Source organism: Elgaria multicarinata, chromosome 3 (assembly GCF_023053635.1).
Source record: "Elgaria multicarinata webbii isolate HBS135686 ecotype San Diego chromosome 3, rElgMul1.1.pri, whole genome shotgun sequence".
NCBI lineage: Eukaryota > Metazoa > Chordata > Lepidosauria > Squamata > Anguidae > Elgaria > Elgaria multicarinata.
The window spans coordinates 18278327-18301763 of record NC_086173.1 but is presented as its reverse complement, the minus strand read 5'-3'; the positions used below and the strand labels follow the sequence as shown (position 1 = coordinate 18301763).

At 45.4% G+C, this 23437-nt stretch overlaps 1 protein-coding gene across 1 annotated transcript in view; it reads left to right on the top strand.

Moving 5' to 3' along the window:
• Nucleotides 1–23437, top strand: part of GRIPAP1 (GRIP1 associated protein 1) — a 92072-nt gene that overhangs the window by 68394 nt on the left and 241 nt on the right. The gene's annotated exons all lie outside the window — the stretch shown is intronic.

The following is a 23437-nucleotide window of genomic DNA, read 5'->3' as shown; positions in this document are numbered from 1 at the left end:
CTCACCTCTTTGCCCATTCACTCCACGGGTGGTCAGGATCCAGCCGTACCTTCAAGGGGCAGGCTGCATTTTCCGTCTCTCTTCACCCACAATATCTACCTTTCAGATGATGAAACCAGAGTGCCTGAATTTCTCTGATTCCTCCCCCTCACTCCTCCTTTTTTCTTCTTCCGCCGCTTAAGACGCCCCCGAGAATCTAAATAAAACTGGGCCTTTGATCTGGGGAAACAATAACAATGAAATATTTATCCCTGCATCAGGGACTTAGTGACATTCCAATGAGGGGGTGTTGCCAGCCATGGAGGGATGCAAATTGTATCCATCAGAACTGCTTGCCTACTTTCGTCTCTACTAATGCCCCCTCCCATCCTGATTTCTACTATTGGGGTATGATTAATACACACACACACCCCTACTTATAATAGCCTGTTTTTAATGTTCTCTGTCTTTTGTCGCGCTCTTAAAAACCCAAAGATAGCATCACACCAAGGAACTGAACGTTGGGTGGGGGCGACATGCAGGTGGAGGCTGAGTCAGCTTCCAGTGGCGCCCCATTGAATTCTATGGAGGCAAAGGACAAAGGCTGCTATCTGAGATACGGATGGCTGCAGTTCACTCCGATAGGAAAATAGGAACACAGGGAGCTGCCTTAGACTGGCTCAGCCCAAGGGTCCAACTAGCCCAGCATGGTAGACACTGGCTGGCAGCAGTTCTCCAGGGTTTCATACAAAGAGTTTTTCCAGCCAGGAATCAAACCAGGGACCTTCTCCATGCAGAGCAGGTGCTCTACCGCTAACCTAGGGCTATAAAGCATGGCACTTGGGGCAGAGTTGCAGCAGGGCCAAAAGCTGCCCACCTGATGGGGACTTGGCCTCCATTAACGGGGACACACACACACACACCCCATGGGTGGCAATCCATCCCTTGTGTGCTGCTCTACAGAGTCCATTTGCAGCAATCCTAAAGATCTCCGCAGTACATTCCTGCACTCCCATACCCGGGCTGCTTCTGCTGTATTTTGCTCCTTAATAGTCGCTTACAGAGCAAGGGAGCTGGTGCAGTAGCTCAGAGACTAAGGTGCAATCTGAGATCTTACTTGTCCTCATCTCCTCTCAGCTACTGAATTCACAAGCCTGCCTGCCTCTCTCTCTCTCTCTCTCTCTCTCTCTCTCTCTCTCTCTCTCTCTCTCTCTCTCTCTGAGCCACAGTGCCCACCCACCCCCCATCTGCAATATGGAACTAATAATATTGACCCATCTTACAGGACTGTAGTAAAGACCACTGTAATAATGTCTGTGAAGTGGTTTGAGCTTTGAAAGTGCTATATACCCATATTTCTTCAATTGTAAGACGCCATCGATTGTAAGACGCACACTAATTTCAGTACCACCAACAGGGAAAAAAAACCCCTAAGACACACCCACGATTCTAAGATGCACCCCATTTTTAGAGATGTTTATATGGGGGGAAAAGTGTGTCTTAGAATCGAAGAAATAGGGTACATCTTAATTTGTTTTAAATTGTTGCCAATTTAAGTGACTTTTTAAATGGCTGCGAGTTTAAGTGACTTAAGTGAAAGTGACTTTTATTTATCCTTGTCAACAACAGCCCTATAAGTGAAGCAGGTTGCTGATATAATCTATAATTGGAGTGGGGGGAGGAAAGCAACCTGGCTCTCCAGATGTTTTGAACTACAGCTCCCAAAAGCCCCAGTCAGTATGGCCAATGATCAGGGTTGATTATTATTATTATTATTTATTTATATAGCACCATCAATGCACATGGTGCTGATGAGAGCTGTAATCCAAAACATCTGGAAGGCACTAGGTTGCCTGCCATGATCTATAAAACGTGAACATGGCTAACAGCCTAGAGCCCTAGCCACATAGCCAAGGGTGAGGGATGATGGGAATTGTAGTCCCACAACAACTGAAAGACCACAGGTTGCCCACGCCTGTCATAGAGGCATGATTTCTTCTTCTCTACAGTAATTATTCCAGAATAATCTGCACGTGCTTGTGCAGCGGTCACAGTAACTTGCCATTTCTAATGCTGGACAGGTGTGCTGCATAACAGGAGGAAGAGGATGGACAACAGGTACAGAGAATGAATGGGCAGAAGACGTCATAGCTAACCATTGCAGCTAGTGAATTGTTCCGAAGTGGCAAACCTTACTCAATTATCGTTCAGCGTAGTTACCTGCTAGGGCTGTGCTAGGACTGTACCACATCAGCCTAAAGAAGAGAAATGGCATCTTCTTTTGTCATTTTTTTAAAAAAAGCCCTAATAATAAACTCCCTGCAATTAAAAAGCTAGCATATGCACAGGCCACCCACCCATCAATATGATGCACTAATATGTCAACAGGATGGCCCAACCTTCTTAACATTACAGGATGGATGTTATTTTTGTGGCACGCCCACACGCCAATCAAGCTGAGCACAGCGGCCCCCTACTCTCATCCACCACCAGACTTGCTGATTAACCGAGGGAAAAAGAAAAAAGAAAAAAGAAAAAAACCCAACAGCCAAACCTCCACTTGAACCTTTTAACAGCAGCTGGATGTGGAAATCAGCACTGAACTAAACCTTCTGCACATCAATCTGCTATTAAAAGGCACAGAAACATAAACTTGGCAACCCTATCCACCCCCACTCAATTGTCTTGCCACCTTTTTTTACTGCTGCAGATCCTGCATTTTTAACAGCGATCTTGCATGCTGAAATTCAACAAGTACCCCACCCCACCCCCACCCCGCCATAGACGTAAGTGATCCTTCGTTTCTGTGCATCAGACTGCTGCTGTCTATAAAAGGTGACAGCCCTAGGAGCAGCCGCATGGTGCATATCACATCACGACCTGCCAGGGATCCAGAAGAAAAGACAATGGGAGATTCAAGAGGAAGAGGACCATGAGTTGCCATGAACGGGACAGGCTAAGAGCATCCAACTCTATCTGCTGAGCCTTTCCTTGAGGGTGCCATTTTCTTACTGGCCCAGCGCTTATGCTTTTAACTGTTGCCCAACAATAGGCAGAAATTGTAACGCATGATGCCTGTCCCTGTGTACAGAGATGTCATGATGGTGTAGTGCAGCCTTCCTCAACCTGGGGTGCTCCAGATGTGTTGGACTACAACTCCCAGAATGCCCCAGACAGGGCTGGGGCATTCTGGGAGATGCAGTCCAACACATCTGGAGCACCCCAGGTTGAGGAAGGCTGGTGTAGTTGGTTGAGCGTTGGATAAGGTGACCATATGAAAAGGAGGACGGCTCCTGTATCTCTAACAGTTGCATGGAAAAGGAAATCTCAGCAGGTGTCATTTGTATATATGGAGAACCTGGTGAAATTCCCTCTTCATCGCAACAGTTAAAGTGCAGGAGCTATACTAGAGTGACCAGATTTAAAAGGAGGCAGGGCACCTGCAGCTTTAACTGTAGTGAGGGAGAGGGAATTTCACCAGATTCTCCATATCTACAAATGACACCTGCTGAAATTCCCTTTTCCATGCAACTGTTAAAGATACAGGAGCCCTGTCCTCCTTTTCATAGCGTTGGACTGGGACTCAGGAGATCTGCGTTCTAGTCACCACTTGGCCATGAAACTCACTGGGTGACTTCCAGCCATTCGATGACTCTCAGCCTATTCTACCTCGCAGGGTTGTTGCAAGGACAAAGTGGAGAGGAAATGGACCATGGGCTCCTTGCAAGAGGAAAAAAGGCAGGTTATAAATGTAATCATAATAGAATGATGGGCGGGGCGTTGCATCTGTGGGATGTCTGCCTCTCATACGGTTGGTTGTTATTCTGTAGGTGGGAAGTATATTTAGATTTTCTGCCTGGATCTGCATCCAAATATCTATTGAACCAGCCTGGGCCAGTGTTCAGAGAGCTTGGGAAAAGGATGAACTAAAAACACAGGAGCAAGTGCTGTAAGAACACAACCTCCCTCCCCAAAAGAAATTCTCCAAGGATTCTCTCAGCTAGGGCTCGAACCCAGTCGATGGGCCTCGGTCATATGAAGCCCTGGCCTTAGACCAGCTTTCCCCAATGTGGCACCTGCCCGGTGTGTTGGCCTATAACTCCCACCAGCATGAGGTTAGGAAAGGACAACCTAGACCTAATCGCCAAGGAGGTGGAGCGGGTAGTGTTGGAGAAGAAAAGCGCAAAGCGGAATCCCAGCTGCTTCTCAGCCATAAAGCTCACTTGGTGACCTTGGATGAATCACCCTCGCTCCTGCTCTCTTGCAGCACCAGCACAGCAGCTTTGTATAAGAACAAAATGGGAGAGCCCCATGAACGCAAGCCCTGAGCTCCTTGGAGGAAGAAATGAGAGGCCGTGCTTCTAATAAATAGGTCCCAAATTTAAAGTCCATTGACACACGGCGGGGTCAATGGTTAGTTTCTGAAAAGAGAGGTCTTTGCCTGTTAGAACTTGCGCTCTCTTGAAAAGCCCTGCCTTTTAATTCCAGACGTCTGGATTGAGCTGTATTTAATACAGAGGTGTGGAGAAATAGATTCTGCATATGCTTGCTGCCACCTTTCTTACTTTATTTGTTCCAGAGCTTGAGAACTTAGGGTGACCATATGGAAAGGAGGACAGGGCTCCTGTATCCTTAAAAGTGTATAGAAAAGGGAATTTCAGCAGGTGTCCTTTGTATGCATGCAGCACCTGGTGAAATTACCACCATCACAGCAGTTAAAGCTGCAGGAGCCCGGCCCTCTTTTATATCTGGTCACTCTAGTATAGCTCTTGCAGCTTTTACTGTTTTGAGGAACAGCTAATTTCACCACGTGCTGCATGCATACAAATGACGCCTGCTGAAATTCACTTTTCTATACAACGGTTAAAAATGCAGGAGCCCTGTCCTCCTTTCCATATGGTCACCCTATTTAAAGGCACAGCTACGGAGTTTGGCTGAAAAGCTGGCAGCCCCACCATGGAGATGAGTAAGTATGAAAAGACGATACCTTCCCTTAAAGTCCTCCTTCCTATTGTGAATTCCCTCCCACCGAATGAAATTAAGGATGATGGTTATTAGTATAGTCATTGATTCATTTCACCCAAGTGCTTGGAAAATGCTGATCAATTGCAAAACTCTTTTGTTATTGACGAAAGAGGAAAGGAGGAGGAAAGGAAGATAGGTGCTGCCTTATTTAAATTATTAGAGAGTCCTGCCTTGCATTAAGAGATGGCCAAAAATAAGCTCTTTTCTTTTTACGAAACTTGGAATTCTTACAATTTTTATCAAGAATCACTTTGCCAAGAAAAAGAAATGTAGCCTGGGGATAAATGTTGCATATTGAAACCTGGGCAAAAAGGTTCCCTAATCAAGAATTTGGATCTTGTCTAGGGTGACCATATGGAAAGGAGGACAGAGCTCCTGTATCTTTAACAGTTGTATTGAAAAGGAAACTTTAGGTGTCATTTGCATGCATGCATCACCTGGTGAAATTCCCTCTTCATCACAACAGTTAAAGCTGCAGGAGCCCTGTCCTCTTGACCAGATACAAAAGGAGGCAGGGATCCTGCAGCTTTAACTGTTGTGATGAAGAGGGAATTTCATCAGGTGCTGCATGCATGCAAATGATACCTGAAGTTCCCTTTTCAATACAACTGTTAAAGATACAGGAGCCCTGTCCTCCTTTCCACATGGTCACCCTACCTTTAAATATCCCATTGATGTGCAGTCTTTAGCGGTTCATAAGGTTTGAAGTTGCCCACTAAGATGGGCGCCTTTAAAAGGGGGAATTAGATGAGTTCACTGATGATAAGGCTATCAAGGGTCATGAGGCTACATATCAGAGGCTGTGTGCCTTTCATTGCCGGTTGCTGGAGAGTGGGAGAGCAAGGGGTGCTGTTGCACGTTTGTCCTACTCGTGGGCTTCTCACAGGCAACTGTTTGGCCCCTGGGTCAGCAGATACCATTGGTTTGTCCAGCATGGGTCTTCTTGTGTTCTTATGCTCATGTTCCAAAAAGCTTCACCTGCTGCTTTTGATGGATCCTCCTGGTGCTAAAGGCACAAACACAAGCCAAACTATCGTTTCCCTGGTCAGTTGGCAATCCTATGATCCAGGGGTGGGGAACCTTTTCCAACCCAAGGGCTAAATTCCATTTCAGACAAGCTCTTGGGGGCTGCATTCCAGTAGTGGGCGGGCCCAAAGGCAAAAGGGGTGGGGCCATAAAAACCAAACACCAACATAATGTAGGTTGAAGCTCTTACTACCATTAATTAAGGCTTCGGAGAGGCATTTCACCCTTTAGAATGGGGAGAAAAGCTGGGAGACCACCAAACAATCTGTGTTTGAGGGGAAGGGAGAGCAGCTATCTGGGGAAGTCTGGAGGGCCTGAGGTTCCCCACCCCTGTTATAAACAGAGCTTCCGCACTGGAGATCTAGGGTTCCCAGCCTTTATACAGGCAAACGCTCTGGGCCTTTTGCAGCTGCAGAACAGGCAGAAATCAACAGGCGCCAGCCCGCCAGGCACCGCATGCTGGGAAAAAGCCTTACTTGTTGATTTCTGGCTGTTATGCAGCTGTTAAAGGCAGACGTTTGCAATTGCAAAAAACAGAAGCTATAATTCTTGTGCTAATGACAAAGATAAGGATTGTAAGGGCTACTTAAAATCTGTATCGGTGATGGAGGGAGGAAGCTGTTAGTCTGATTCAAGGTGAGGGTGGCAGGTAGGTGGATATTCACAGCTGGGGAGGACAGGTTCTACACTACTGCTTTAAAACAGTTTATAACAGTAGTGACAACTGTTGGGGCCCAGGACACATGCCATAGACAGTTTTCAAACCGTTCTTAAAGTGTCATATCCTGCTTGGTGTAGATCTGGCCCAGGTGCTAGCTGAGTTTTATAGGTAAAAAATGGTCTGTTGAAGTGTCCCTACCCAGTGTATTCTTAAGAAATCCAGACTTGCATTTTGGGCAATGTGGCATGGTGGTGGTTAAAGAAGGAAAATGAAATCAATTAAATTAGGATTTTTCACCAAATACTTGGCTTCAAGGCCAAGTTCGTTTTAGCAAATGGAACACCTTGTTAGGTTTGCAAGCTGAGCAGAAAATTTCCCTGTCCCCTTCCTGTGCTTTTATTGATAGCTTAATACTGTTTCTTACCCCCACTGTTATGATTATCTACACAGCCTTCCCCAACCTGGTGTCCTCCAGAGGAGTGGGACTACAAACCCCACAATCCCCCAGCCAGCTGGCTGGGGATTATGGGAGTTGTGCTCCCATGCCCCTGGAGGACACCAGGTTGGGGAAGGCTGAACTACATTAGCTCTCACTCTCTTTGTCCCGCTCTTAGGGTGGCCAACTGACCTGGGAAAAAACTGCCTTGCCTGTTCCGGTGCCTTTAACTTGATGTGCAAAAAACAGCTGGTATAGCTTTTCACAGCATAGCAGATTTAGGCAATCTGGTGCCTTCCAGATGTTTTAGGCCACAGCTCCCATAATCCCTTACCAGTGGCCATGCTGGCTGGGGCTGATGGGAACTGTAGTCCAAAACTTCCAAAGGGCCACAAATTGCCAACCTCTGGCACAGAAAGATGAATTTGGGAATGTTTGCAGGCTAACCTGCTGATTCAATGCATAGGAGCCAGGGGGCAGTATAAAGGTTGGCAACACTACACCTTGCACAGGGCCAGTGTGTGTCTTTGTGTTATTACAGTTATTTATATCCTGCCTTTTGGGATACAAATCCTAAGTAACATAAAGTTATATCAATAAAATTGCAATAAACAATATTAAAATAAAACAATTCATAATATTCTGTTTCCCATGGCAGTTGATAGAAAGCCCTGTGGGGGGAAGCAGAGAAGAAAGTCCAGCTGCAGCAGACTCTGATATGGTTTTCCCCCCTTTCTTCCTCTCTTTCTCCCTCTGTCCTGGAAACCTTTCCACAGGGCACTTGGTGGAAAAGTCCCTGTGGGGCGTTGACTAACATGTGGAAATATTATTTACTTTCTCAGTATCTTGGTGCCCAATTTTCCTGTTTTGAGACTGAGCTTTCTAGAGCCAGTATTTCACTTGAGTCAGGCTTTAATGAACTTAAAACAATGATAAGTAAGATCCATGTCAGGTGGTGAGCTTGTTCAGAGGAGGGCAACCAGGATGATCAGGGGTCTGGAAACAAAGCCCTATGAAGAGAGACTGAAAGAACTGGGCATGTTTAGCCTGGAGAAGAGAAGATTGAGGGGAGACATGATAGCACTCTTCAAATACTTGAAAGGTTGTCACACAGAGGTGGGCCAGGATCTCTTCTCGATCCTCCCAGAGTGCAGGACACAGAATAAACGGCTCAAGTTAAAGGAAGCCAGATTCTGGCTGGACATCAAGAAAAGCTTCCTGACTGTTAGAGCAGTACAACAATGGAACCAGTTGCCTAGGGAGGTGGTGGGCTCTCCCACACTAGAGGCATTCAAGAGGGAGCTGGACAACCATCTGTCAGGGATGCTTTAGGGTGGATTCCTGCATTGAGCGGGGGGTTGGACTTGATGGCCTTATAGGCCCCTTCCAACTCTACTATTCTATGACCCTAATGAGAAAAGGAGTCCAAGATGAGTGAGAGTTTCTAAAAAAGGAAATTTTAAAGGCATAAATACAAACAATTCCAACAAGGAAAAAGAGTAGAAAGCAATAGAAGATGCCAATGTGGCTTTTCAAAAAGTTTAGCAATGACCTGAAAACAAAAAAGGGCACGTATAGGAAGTGGAAGGAAGGCCAGGCTACAAAAGAGGAGTACTGGCAGGGAGTACAAAAGTGCAGGAATGGCATCAGGAAGGCTAAAGCTGAGAATGAGCTGAGGTTAGCCAGGGATGCTAAAAGCAACAAAAAAAGCTTTCTTCAGGTATGTGCAGAGTAAAATACAGAGGAAAGAAATGGTGGTTCAACTGCTCAATGAAGATGGCAAAATGATGACAGGGAAAAAGGCAGGAGTGCTCAATTCCTCTTTGGCTCAGTCTTCTCTCGAAAGGTGGTCTATGACCCCTCTGGTAAATGTGAAGTACAAGCTGAAGGGATTTGAGATTGAGAAACAGATGATCAAGGAACATCTAATTCCTTTGAACAAGTTCAAATCTCCAGGGCCCGGTGAACTGCATCATCATCATCATCACCCTGGAAGACAGAAACAGAGTTCAAAGTGCTCTTGATAGGCTGGAGCGCTGGACTGAAAACAACAGAGTGAAATTTAACAAGGATAAATGCCAAGTTCTACACCTAGGAAAAGGAAACCAAATGCATAGTTACAAGGTGGGGGACGCTTGGCTCAGCAATGCTACAACTGAGAAGAATCTTGGAATTGTTGTAGATCACAAGCTGAATATGAGCCAACAGTGTGGTGTGGCTGCAAAAAAGGCAAATGCTATTTTGGGCTGCATTAACAGAAGTATAGCTTTCAAATTGTGTGAGGTACTGGTTCCTCTCTATTCGGCCCTGGTTAGGCCTCATCTAGAGTATTGTGTCCAGTTCTGGGCTCCACAATTCAAGAAGGATGCAGACAAGCTGGAGCGTGTTCAGAAGAGGGCAACCAGGATGATCAGAGGTCTAGAAACTATGAAGAGAGACTGAAAGAACTGGGCATGTTTAGCCTGGAGAACAGAAGACTGAGGGGAGACATGATAGCACTCTTCAAATCCTTAAAAGGTTATCACACAGAGGAGGGCCAGGATCTCTTCTCGATCCTCCCAGAGTGCAGGACACGGAATAACGGGCTCAAGTTAAAGGAAGCCAGATTCCGGCTGGACATCAGGAAAAACTACCTGACTGTTAGAGCAGTATGACAATGGAACCAGTTACCTAGGAAGGTTGTGGGCTCTCCCACACTAGAGGCCTTCAAGAGGCAGCTGGACAGCCATCTGTCAGGTATGCTTTAAAGTGGATTCCTGCACTGAGCAGGGGGTTGGACTCAATGGCTTTATAGGTCCCTTCCAACTCAACGATTCTGATACTATGAAGAGAGGGAGAGCTTCCATGATGGTCTGAGAAGCCCAGAAGCATTTGTTCTGGAAATTAATAAACAGTTGCGATAGGCAGAGTCCTGGACACTGGTGGCTTGAAATTGGGGAAAGCCAAAACTCTAGGAAGCAGTGGGATAACAGGGTGCCACTCAGGGAGAGCAGGCTGGATTCTCCACATTATTTTGTTGTGTTGTTTAAACCAGAGTGATTATTATGCCTCAAGGGCACTTGTACTTCTGGCCAACTCTCAATAGTTCTATGCATCCAGTGACTATTTTGTTATAAACAATTTAAATGGGCCTATGTGCTTGCTATTCATCTTGAATGGCACAAATCCTTTGGCTCAAAAAGAGGAAAAAAACAGCTATTTTGATTTGTGTTGATAACCTTGCTGTAGTTATTATGGAGGTTTAAAAAATAGTGATGACTGTCATGCTTTTTACACTGTAATCTTGAATTTATCCTTCCTTCTTTGTTGAGGATCTCCCCTCCCCATTTCTATTCCCCCCCCCTACCAAAAGAGCACCCCAGAGAGGTGTGCAGGCAGAGAGCCCTTAACACCGTTGAGGCAGGCCTGTCTGTGGTACGCGTTCGGGTCCTGCTGAGCTTCACGGAGGACATTCCATCCTGAAGCGCGGAATGCTCCTGGTGGTGCTGCAAGAACAGAAATTCAAGGTGAGGAATTGTTGATCCTTCTCGCCACCGTGTCTTGCAGCCAGAGGTCTGTTTCATGGAAGATGCCACAGATTTAAGTCAAGAACGATCTGCAAAGCATGGGCTCCAGCACTGAGCTATTTCTCCTCCCTCTCCCCCTCTTTCTTCAAGTTCGCAGTTCCACGTTCCCCACTCTAGGAAGGTAGGGGATTCGGGGGGGGGGATGCGTGAGCCTTCTGCCTGTGACGATTGTTTTTCTGGGGCGCATCTCTCCCAAGCACCGACATATCGGGGTCACCGTCACCCGCCTGTCGCTGAGCTGGCTTTGAAGGATCCAGATTAAAGAGATGTGGCTGTCACAGACTTTGAGCTAATTGAGAGCTGACGTGAGCATGGGAGGGTGGGCTCCGGTGTATATTTGTGTGTGTGCAGTGGTGATGGGGCGTGTGTGTGTGTGTGTGTGTGTGTGTGTGTGTGTGTGTGTGTGTGTGTGTAAGGATTCTGCTGCTTTATAAAAGAGTTGGGAGCAGTGAATCTAGGGAGGCTCAGCCCTATTTCAAGAAGGTGCTTTAAATTGCTTAGGGAATAAAATACAATGGGAATGTATCCATAGAAGGGGTAGATAACTTGTGGCCCTCCAGATGTTGTTGGACTGCAACTCCCATCAGCCCTAGGCAGAATAGGCAGTGGTGAGTTGCAGTCCAACGAAATGCAATAAATAAATACAATAAATTGGACTTTATTTTATTTATTTATTGGACTCGATGGCCTTGTAGTTGGACTCGATGACCTTGTAGGCCCCTTCCAACTCTGCTATTCTATGATTCTTCTTCTTCTTCTTCTTCTTCTTCTTCTTCTTCTTCTTCTTATTATTATTATTATTATTATTATTATTATTATTATTTATTTATATAGCACCATCAATGTACATGGTGCTGTACAGATTACACAGTAAATAGCAAGACCCTGCCGCATAGGCTTACAATCTAATAAAGTTGTAGTCAACAGTAAGGAGGGAAAGAGAATGCAAACAGGCACAGGGAAGTGTAAACAGGCATCGGGTAGGGTGAGGCTAACAGTATAGAGTCAGAACAAACTCAATATTTAAAAGCTATAGGGAAAAGAAAAGTTTTTAGCTGAGTTTTAAAAGCTGTGATTGAGTTGGTAGTTCTCAAGTGTTCTGGAAGAGAAATAAATAAACATCTGGAGGGCCATAAGTTGCCCACTCCTTCTATAGATTCTATTCCCATTGGGAATAGACCCATTGTATTCTATTCTATATAGATCAGTCTTGCCCAAGGAATAGCCATGCTGGCTGGGAATTATGGGAGTTGTGGTCCAACCCATCGGGGGGGGGGTACTGGGTTAAGGTTCTAGAATAGAGTACAATTTGGGGAACAGCACTGCATACACCTGCCTTCCTCAAAAGGGTGCCCCCCAGGTGTTTTGGACTACAACTCCCAGCACTACCGACCCTTGACCATGCTGTCTGGAGCTGATGGGATTTGTAGTCCAAATCCCATCAGGCACCGCCCACCATGGCGGGCACCATGTTGGTGAAGGCTGATCTATATTCCCAGATGCCAGGGTTATAGAGCCCCATGTAGCCTGTTTGTAATGAATCCTTCTCAATTTGTGCAGTCTGAGGATATGGACAAGATCCTCGGAGTAATGAGGCCTGGCCTACCCATGTGTGCCTTTAAACTTGTGCTCATTGTGGCTTATTAAATCTTCCAGGACAGGGTTGGGGGATTGGGTCAAGATCATAGGTGATCAATGCTTCACTGAAAGAAGTCAGGGTAATGGTTCCTCTTAAGGAGGCTGTAGTGAACTCCCCCCCCCCCCCCAAGAAGCCATTGCTCAACCAACCTCTCTAATACAAAAGATTGTTGATCAACCTACCTAAAACGTCTCTTCTTGGGGAAAGGTCTTTGAGTGTTTGATGCTGCACAGTTGGTTCCAGGTTTTCTTGTGTGAAATTGATCGTTTAGATCCCTTCCACTCTAGTTTCTGGCACAGCTTTGGGGCTGGAACTGTCTTGTTTGCCCTAGTCAATGACCTGTGCCAGGAGATGGATGAGGAGAGTACAAATTTGTTGCTTCTTCTGACTTCTCAGCAGCTTTTGATACTATTGATCACAACCTTCTGAGCCACCGTACTAGGATGGGCTTGGTGGGCATAGATGAAGAGCAGGCCCGAGAACATAATGTATAGGCAGGGCCAGCGTCAAGGTTAGGCACTTGCTGAGGGCCCGTACCCTAGCAGGGGGCCCACTGACAAGAGCCCCCTGGAGTTGCTCCTCGTCTTCACCATGGCAACCTGAGTTTTCACCTGCCTCCTGCTCCAGTCCAGACAATGGTGGTGGTGGTGGTGAGGAGAAGCAGGAGATGCCATTGCCTACTTCTTCACTGGCTCTCTTCTGTCAAGCGAGCAAGTGGGAGCAATGAGGACCAATAGCAGTTCATGACAATGATGGGCAGACACCAAGATGTCTTGCTCAAGGACCCTCAGGAACCTGGAGCTGGAACTCTGTCAAGAGGCTGCTCTGTGGCCTTTGGTCGGGGTACTGCAGGGTTCCATCTTGTCCCCTGTGCTCTTTAACACCTATATGAAACTGGTGGGAGGGGTCATCCAGAGATCTCATCAGTATGCTGACAATACCCAACTCTCATTTTCCATCCATCTCATCCCAGAGAGACAGTGGGTGTTCTAAACTGGTGTCCAGGAGTTTTGGAGTGGACATGGGTGAACAAACGGAAGCTTAACGCAGACAAGAAAGAAGTACTATAGGCCAGTGGTATTGGTGATTTCGGGAAAGGTGTTCAGCCTATGATAGATGGGCTTTCACTTCCCCTAAATTGGTTGCAGACTGGTTGGGGGATGTTTGTGGATGCAGGCGAGAGTGCTGGCCAGGAGTGCCTTTTACCAATTCCATCTAGTTCTCCAGCTGAACTCTTTCCTGGAGAAATCAGACCTTGCTTTGCTTATGCATACCCGAGTCTCTTCCCTTGAAGACTGTCCAGAAACAATCGGTTCAGAATGATGTAGCCAGACGTTCTTGGAGGGGGTGGATGTTCTGGGTTCAGCAGAACTTTCCATTTGTGGCACCAAAATTCTGGGTTAGCTTCCCAAGGGAGGCAGGTCTGCCTATTTTAAAATAGATTCTTAAGAGCACTTTATTCTGGGGGGCATTCTTTTTAGTCCAGCCTTCTTCAACCTGGCCCCTCCAGATGTGTCCAGCGTTCTTCAACCTGGCCCCTCCACAACTCCCATTATCCCCAACCAACATGGTCAATGGTCAGCAACTCCACCTCCAGGAGTTTCTGTTAACTTTTTTCAAAAGCCACCTAAGCACAAGAATCAGACTGGATGGAGAATTCTGAGTAGGTGGCCATTTATGCTTTGTCAAAAAAGAGGCCCAAAGGGGACACCAATTTGCATTGTATGTGCTCATATATAAAACGGCTTGGGGCCAGGTTATCTGAAGGAAACCTCCTCCCATATGTACCTGTTGGGACCCTAAGATCAACTTCAGGGGTCCTTCTCCGTGAGCCCCTGCGAAAGGAGGAGGGCCTTATCTGCTGTGGCACCCTGGCTGTGGAATGAGCTCCCTAAGGAGGTTTGCCTGGCACCTACACTATATGCTTTTAGACGCCAGGTGAAGACCTTTTTTAATTTTCCCAGTATTTTAACATTTTATCATCTTAGTCTTTTGACTTCTCTGTTTTAAATCTGTATTATAAATCTCTGCGTTGCTGCTTGGCTTTATTCTGGTTGTACTTTTATATTGTGTTTTAAGTTTGATACTTTAGGTTGTACTTTGTGGTTTTAATTTTTGTGAACTGCCCAGAGAGCTTAGGCTATTGGGTGGTATAAAAACGCAATAAATAAATAAGTGCACATTTAGAAATAATAACTATAATTAAAACAGAAATACAATATATATATCTATAGTGAATCACAGAATCATAGAATAGCAGAGTTGGAAGGGGCCTACAAGGCCATCGAGTCCAACCCCCTGCTCAATGCAGGAATCCACCTTAAAGCATCCTCGACAGATGGTTGTCCAGCTGCCTCTTGAAGGCCTCTAGTGTGTGTTACCCCACTTGTTACCTCCGCCAGTTTGAGAAGGTGGACCAGGTTGGCCTGTGTGTCTGAGCAATCTGTGGTCCAGGTGCTAACTTTGGATGGGCAATTTCGCAGCCCTTGCTGCTCTCCTTTCTTACAGTTCTGATAGTTCTTTATCTTTAAACCTGACTTGGACTGGGCAGCCCATCAAATAGAGGACACTTTAAAGCAGAGGGCTGTCTTCTCACAGTTCTTCAAACAGAGGACTGTCCTCTATAAAATAGGACACCTGGCTACCTAAGGACTGCATCACTTCAGGCTGCAGAGGGAATATCATATTTTTTTAAAAAAAATATTAACTCCTGATAAGTTTTTTTTTAAACTATCTAAAAATACTACAAACACATCAGGGAGACACTTCACTTTTATGGAACTAGGTGGTTTTTTCCCCCTATGCAGAGTTTTCTGTATGAAAGAAAGTTTTAAAAATATGAGATCACCACATCCTGTGGTCATAAATGGCATAAATGAACTACATCTACTCTAGGCAGCCTTACGCACTGGGCATGAGGAAGCTGGCTTCCAAGGGTTAAAGGCATGGGCCCAGCAGCATCGCTCTTGTTCCAACCCAACGCCCTCTTTAATCCCAAATCAGTGTCCACTCTCACACCTTTTCTCCAGGGTCTGTGCATGGTCCACTGGATGGGGTTTGGCGTTCACAGTTCTGCCAAGGGGTGGTATAATTCTGTATTCGCCCCACTCTAACCTTAGTGAAGCCACCTTCCCTGGCTCTGCCAACATCCCCTATAGGTAAAATATTTTGTGTCTGGAAAATGGGGTGGGGTGGGGTGGGGTATGCCTTTGGTCGAATGCCAGCCTTGGAACTGGGAGGGCGGGCTTGGCTTTCGGCCAATGTAATGAACAGCTCTTAGCCAGAGCCTTTATTGATCGCTGCTAAGTGCTGGTTGTTCCCTCATTGCTGATTCAGAGGTTGATTCATGCTGGAGTGTCCAATTCAGTGGAGGTGGAGGAAGCAGAAATCCAGCGGAGGGGGGACTTGCTGAAGCTGTTAGTGATGTAGCCCATTGCCCTGGCTTCATGGGGAGTTCCCCAGCTCCAGTGGAAGCTGGTGACTCAAACAATCCAGCAGAGAATGCTGGGTCAGAGTTGAAAAGGAGGCTGTAAATAAACAAATGGGAGCTAGTGGCTTTAATACGGGAGGACTGGCAATGATCTGGCTTGGGCCACTACTCATTGGCCTGCTGTGCAGTATGAGCAAAACCTACAAGAAGAATTATTTTGCCAGTTCTGTTTTCCAAACCTCCAAGAATGGATTTCCGCGGCAAATCCGTTGACCGAATCAAAATTCAACGCCCACTCCAGTTAGCTGCCTCTTTCTCAGTTGTTCAGTGTGTTTGCTTGTTGTGGTTTTGCTTGTTGTCATGCTGCATGATGGATGTTGTAGTTCTGAAGCAGCAGAAACAGCCTTACTTCCACATGTGTAGTTTGTCTAATAGTGCACTGTACAATGAAATTGTTAAAGGCGCATAACTGCTGAATCATTCTTGTATGTGTGTTTTCTGAGGGTTGCCATCTGTTGCTTTAACAGCAGCCTGACATACACAAAGTAAAGTTTCCCCATTATCAGGTTACGTCTGTGCCAGGAAAGTGTCACCTGCTTAGTTTATATGTGTCAAGCTGCTGTCTAAAGGCACAGAAGCTTTCTCGGGAAGAAAGGTGGTAAACCCAGCATATTTGTTTGGTGCAATGGAGGATGTGATGAAGTTACAGGTGGTGATTTAGTGCAAAGCTATATTATTGCAGAGCAGTGATGGCTTTGGCACACGCACACCAAAGCACATCCTTCATAGCTCTCATGGTTTCTAGGTAGAGTTGAAATTTAGATGGTTATGTCTAAATTAAGGGTTGGCAGACTTCAGGCTTGTGTGGGTGCTTGTTTGTTTTAGAAGAGCCTGAGAACTACCAACAAGAGCCTGGTGCAATAGACTTAGAATTAAAGAATTCTGGGTCCATTCGTTTCAAATACCAGAACTAGGCAGAGCTCACATTCCTTCCACACCCAAATCCAGTCCTGGAGTCATTTTGTTGTTGCTATTGTTAAATAACTGGGAGTTAGAAATCCTTGCTGATCTACTGTAAATCACCCAGAGAACTGCCAATAGATCCAGATCTGGATTTTGGTTTAGCAGACAGAATTGAAGTGATCCGTCATTTTCAGGACAGGCAGAAGGGCTACAGTGATTGTAGCAGTTGCTGACGGAGGGCAGCTAGGAAGCATGTTTTTAATACCTCTGCTCCTGTACTTTGATCAACAGCCTGATATGCAGAAATTAAGCAAGTGAACCCTTTCCTCATGCCTCCCACAAACTCATTTCTACTTTCAATTAACAACCCAGAAACATCCCGTTCCTGGGTTGTTTCATGACGTGTGAACCCGGTTGTTTATGGGCTAAACAGCCCAGAGTTAACTCAACAATGGTTTGTTGTTCATTGAAAGTGGAAATGATGAGTGTGTGGAACGCAGCAATTCCTGGGTTAAACAACCCAAGAACTGCAGTATGACATGTGAACTGTGTTTTCATCTCCATGGTGAGAAAAGCTTTGCCTGCTAAAAAGCAAATAACCTGGAAAGGCAGAAAGGAAGGTGGCAATCCTATAGACGGCTTGAGGATTATTGGAGAAGTATTGTGGGCTAATAAAATGATGGCAACCTTTCGAGGAAAGATGGTTTGATATGGCCTAAACATGTTTCCAGGCTGTGCCTGGGGCTTAATAAGGGTGCTTCAGGGGAAAGAGGAGGGGGGAATTCTGGCATTCCCTATTAGGAAACAAAGGCACAACGCTCACTCCAAATCCCCAGAAGAGTGAAAGTGTTTCTTCCTGCTAGCTAGGTTCCCCCCTGGAGATTTTGCCTGAGGCAAAATAATCCCATATATTAGGCTCCTGAAGCCCCCAAAGGTGAAAAACCTCAATAAAATAGTTTCTTCAGAACCAAACCTCACCCATCCCAGCTAAAATGAGGATCATGGTGTATTGGTGCTTCCAAGTTTGTGAAAAGCTTTTAAATTACTGATAGCTCCTCATGGAAGCCTTACGTTTTGGCTGCCGGCTTAAAAGATACCATTACCGGCACTGAGGAACGACAGGATTGTTATCGCAGTTGTTAAATGTATTTGTTTTATCATGTAGCCATGTACTCCTAAATGCATCCTTGCTGAGAATCTCCCCCCACTCCCAAGTCTCTCTCTGTCCCTGGCCCCAACTGAGATGGCAACCCTAGTATAGGCTTACATAGACTACAGAGGTCCACCTATAACTTGGCTCTCGATGAAGATTTTGTGGAAAGCTGGAAATGGGTTCAAGGACTGGCTAACCATCAGCCATCATGAAGCTTGGTCTTCATTGAATTAAGCGGATACATTCCAGATCTCTTTGTTAGCTGGCAGGAATCAGAGTAACCAGGGTTTTTCATGTGGACATCTTGTGACTTTGTTTGTATTGCAATTATTCTTAACAATCCTGCACATTGGGTCTTTGTATATTATAAAACGGTTCTAATTTTGTACTTTACTTAAATACTTAAGTCCACTGTTGTCCCTAGGGGTTTTTCACCTTTGAGGGTTTCAGTTCTTTTGGACCGTCTCTTCCTTCCTCTTTTTGGTCGTTTATATCAGGGCTGGGCAACTTGTGGCCCTGCTGCTGTTTTGGCTCTGCAGAATTGGAAAAAGTGCACAAAAAAAAAAAGTGCAACAAAAATTATCAAGCGTCTGGAGTAACTCCCTTTTGAGGGAAGGCTGCACAGCTGGGATTGTTTAGATTGGAAAAAAGGAGACTAAGGGGAGACATGATAGAGGTGTACAAAATTATGCATGAACATGAAAAATCAATTTACATTTAAAAAAGAAGAAGCATAAAAACAGCAAACATTTAAAAACAACTTTAAAACACTCAGCCAGGCCAAAGCTCATTTTGGAGTCAGTTAAAACTCAACATATGCTGTTAAATGCCTGGGAGAAAAGGAAAGTCTTAACCTGGCGCCGAAAAGATAACAATGTTGGCACCAGGAGGGCCTCATCCGGGAGAGTGTGAGGAGCACCTTAGATGTTGAACCCATAAAGCTGAATGGTTGGGAGGTTCAGGACAAAAGGACTTCTTCATACAGCGCACAGTCAAATTATGGAATACACTGCCACAAGACATAGTGATGGCTAAAAATTTGGACGGCTTTAAAAGGAGGTTCGACAAATTCGTGGAGGAGAAGGCTATCAATGGCTACTAGTACTGATGGTTATGTGCCACCTCCAGTATCAGAGGCAGCATGCTGGACCTCAGGGCTGGCCCTGAGGTCCAGCCCTAGTTGCACCATTTCTGCCTCCCCAGCAGGAGGGATTGCTGGGTTACATGGGCAGGTGGGTGCTGCTGCATTCATGTCCTGCTTGTGGGTTTCCCGTAAGCAGCTGGTTGGCCACTGTGTGAACAGAGTGCTGGAAAATATGGACCCTTGGCCTCATCCAGCAGGGCTTTTCTTATGTTCTTACAATGTAGATGTAGGATTACAGTTACCAACTTTTTATGCAGTCCCTGCTCCCATGTGTCTAACAGCAGCTTGATGGTATGCAGGCAGACATTAGTGATGTTGTCTATTTCTGAGCATGTAACACTTCATATGCAAATTTCTGCAGATCAAACTGTTGTTAAGGGCTTAAAAGCCGGCAGCAGGTTGTCTTTTCCAAGTCAGTTGGCAACCCTATAATGGAATCTTTAGTACTGGAGGACTAAGGCTGCCACTTTTTTTTTTTTTAATGGACAGAGTTTCTGTGCCTTTAACAGCTGTGTAATAGGCAGAAACCAACAGGTAATGGATTTTTCCATGCCAAGAAAAAGCTGTACCTGTTGATTTCTGGCTGTCATGCAGCTATTTAAAGGCACAAAGTCTCAGTCTTTGGTCAATTTACACAAATCACATAGCTAGCAGCAACAGCAACACAGAGTGAAGTGGCAACTTAAAGACGTAACAAATTCATTCTGGCATAAGCTATCATGGACTATAGCCCGTGATCGCTTGCGACAGAATTACTTTGTTAGTCTTTAAGTTGCCACAAGACTCTTCGTTGCTTTGCTGCAATTGATGAACATGGCTACCCTCTGGAAATGGAGAGCAGAGAGGAACACGGGGGGTGGGGGTTCCTTTTACCCAAATCAGTTGATTTGTCCATCTAGTCCAATAGTAGAGTGACCATATGGAAAGGAGGACAGGGCTCCTGTATCTTTAACAGTTGTATAGAAAAGGGAATTTCAGCAGGTGCAATTTGTATGCATGCAGCACATGGCAAAATTCCCTCTTCATCATAACAGTTAAAGCTGCAGGAGCCCTGCCCTCTTTTGTATCTGGTCATGCTAGGCAGCATTCAAGCATGCACACGCATACCCTTCAGAGGTAGTACACTCCAGGACAAGTTTGGCCACTTCATTATGCTAGTTGTTTAAACTGGTCCTCAGCGGGAGGGGGGGGGGAATGTACTTGAGGAATGTCCCTAAAATCCATGGTGTAAGCAACCTATCACCCTGAATACATTCTAAATGGCGATTCTCTGACATTTATTTATTTATTTATTTATTTAGAATATTTATATACCGCTTCCCATTGAAAAATTTCGGAGCAGTGTACAAGGTAAAATGAAAAAAAAAAAAACCCAGAATAAAACAGTTAAAACAAAATTTAAAAAGAATCAAAAACAGAAATCCAAGGCTGCATGTTAAAGAAAAGCTTCTTGGAATAAAGATGTTTTCAGGAGGTGCCGAAAGGAGTACAAGGTTGGCGCCTGCCTGACCTCCAGAGGCAGGGAATTCCACAGGAGGGGAGCCACCACGCTGAAGGCTCTTCCCCTGGTGGAGTCCAATCGGAGGATGGATCTATGTGGAACCACCAGGAGCAGGCCCTCGGATGACCTCAGTGACCGGGCAGGTTGGTAAGGGAGAAGGCGCTCTCTCAGGTATCCTGGTCCCAAGTTGTTTAGGGCTTTTACTGTGAGGGGAAAGCTAAGAGTCTTCACTGCATGAGCATAGATGTCTACTTTTTAAAAAAACAAATCTAGTTTTGTTAAGTTTCTGTTCACAGATGCCATTACCTGGATTACTTATGTGCTATATACTATGCACTGTAATTTGGCCATACCTCCTATGTGTTAAACAGCTGTGCTTTTAAGTTGCATGTATGCACCTTTCCCTCCTCACTCCTTTCACGTTCAGAATGCTTCAACAGAGATACAGACAGTGCCTGGTCATGCTCTCTACCCTCGGCGGGTGTTCAAGCAAGGTGATGCAGCATAGTGTCTTAAGAGCGTAATCCTGGCAGTGCCCAATTCAGATCCTACCACCATTCAGCCACAAACTCCCTGGGTAACCTTAGGTAAGCCACTAATTCTCCTGGCTTAAGTGCTGAGATCATAATATTGATCTACCTAACAGACCTTGCAGGGTCAGTGTAAAGATGACTCATATGTGAAGCATTCTGAACACTCAAAAGATACTTAAATAACAACGTTTTGCATGTTTATTAATGTTATTATTATTTTATTAACTGCTCTCTTAAGCATACCATCAGTGCATCAAATTCTGCTGACAACTCTTTCCCGCCCCTCATACCTTAGCTTTTAAAATCAGAACTCCTCGTTTCTGGGGTTGGCAATGCGGTTGTCTTTTCCTCCTCCTACATTTCTGCTGGCACAATGATCTGTCCAGCATAATCCAGTGTCCATCTCATCCTCCCCTTGCTTCCGCCAATTCACATTTTATCTCTGCTGAAGGAAACCAAAGTCCAAACAAGCCATTATCTGCGCCTTTGCTGGCATGGTCCAGCAAGACTTTTCTCAGGTAAAGAAGGAATTGCTTTAATCCAGCCCTTAGGAACTAGTGTGGTTTCCCTGGCAATTTCACTGTTGGGCAGCAGAGAGATGCATGCGGAGAACCCGAAGCATAGCAAAGGGCTGCAAGAACCTTCCTAATATCAGTCTTAATTTGGGTTGCCATGTTTTCTTTTTCTTCTTCTTCCTGGATTGTTACGTCTTTAAAAGTAATGTAACAGGCAGCAATTCACCTGGTCACCTTTCCTAACATGGAGATGCAGTGACCAGGAAGCAATGTCAGGGATGCTTTAGGGTGGATTCCTGCATTGAGCAGGGGGTTGGACTAGATGGCCTTGTAGACCCCTTCCAACTCTGCTATTCTATGATTCTATGATTAACTCACCTAAGAACATAAGAAGAGCCCTGCAGGATAAGACCAAGGGTCCATCTAGTCCAGCATTCAGTTCACACAGTGGCCAACCAGCTGTCGACCAGGGACCCACAAGCAGAACATGGTGCAACAGCACCCTCTCACCCATGTTCCCCAGCAATTGGTGTACACAGGCTTACTGCCTCTGATACTGGAGGTAGCACATGGCCATCAGGACTAGTAGTCATTAATAGCCTTCTCTTCAAGGAATTCATCCTAAACCACCCCCTTGTTAAGCCATCCATATTTGTGGCTATCACCACATCTTGTGGAAGTGAATTCTGTAGCTTAAATGCACTGTGTGAAGAAAGACTTCTTTTTATGTGTTCCTGAACCTTCCACCAAACAGCTTCAAGGGATGATCCCAGATTCTAGTATTCTGAGAGAGGGATGTATTTATTTATTTGCCTGCTTTACATCCATCAAAGGCACAAGAGCTTTACCAGGAGAAAAAGGTGGCAATCCCAGTCATTGAGCGTTTAGAGGTGATGTGGACATTCTAATCCATGCTAGTGATTGTGAGTGCAGAGAACCACAGTATGGGAATTATTTCAATTGTAAGCTCCTTGGGGCACAGACTTCCCTTCTTTGCTAGTTACCCTTTAAGCTTAAAGCATGATGTACACTGATGGTGATATATTATTGATTGATTGAATTTGCAAGTAACTGTTCCTGCCAGAAGGCACTTAGAGGAACATACATCAATTAAAAACATAAACCAATAAAGCAGCAAAACTTAAAATCATAAAAACACCACAATAACCATGAAACCAGTGAGCAAAGAGACAAAAACATTGCTCCTCCTGTTATTAGTTATTCTTAGTTCAGATTATATATTTGTTCGGGTTGTGAGCCAATTTACACATTCAGTAGGATCAAGTAGTAACCACACCCCCTCCTGGGATAGTACCAGTTTAGACTGCAGATAACAAGTTGAATGCTCTTATCTGAAAATTAAAACTTGCATATAGAAAACTAGCATGTTAGCATAAAAGATTCAGTCTAGCCTTCTTTCTCTCTGGCATGCTATTTTTCTGGGAGCAGGGGGGAGACTTTTTAGTGGTGACCATGGAACACCCCCACCACCACACCAACACCAACACCGGCAAGTGTTACATATATTCAGCAGCATCCAAATGGTGGGGCTGTCCCTGGATTGTAATTTACCGTTCAGGGACAGTGTCAACACTTGCCTGATGCTAAATCTACATAAATTAAACTGTAACGGAATGGGAATGCTGGACTGCAGAAAATGGAGCTGGGGATCCACCAGGGGCGCTGCGTTGCAAGTAGTGGTACCCAAAGTGAGTCTCCACAGATTATAAACCCAGGATACTTCCCAAGTGCAGTGCAGAAGGACGCAGAGCAGGAGGGACGGAAAAGGTTGTTCGGGAGGGGCGGCTGCCCTGGCTCGTTTAGCGGCGCTCACCCCTCCCGTTGTGTCGTGACGATTCCCGCCGC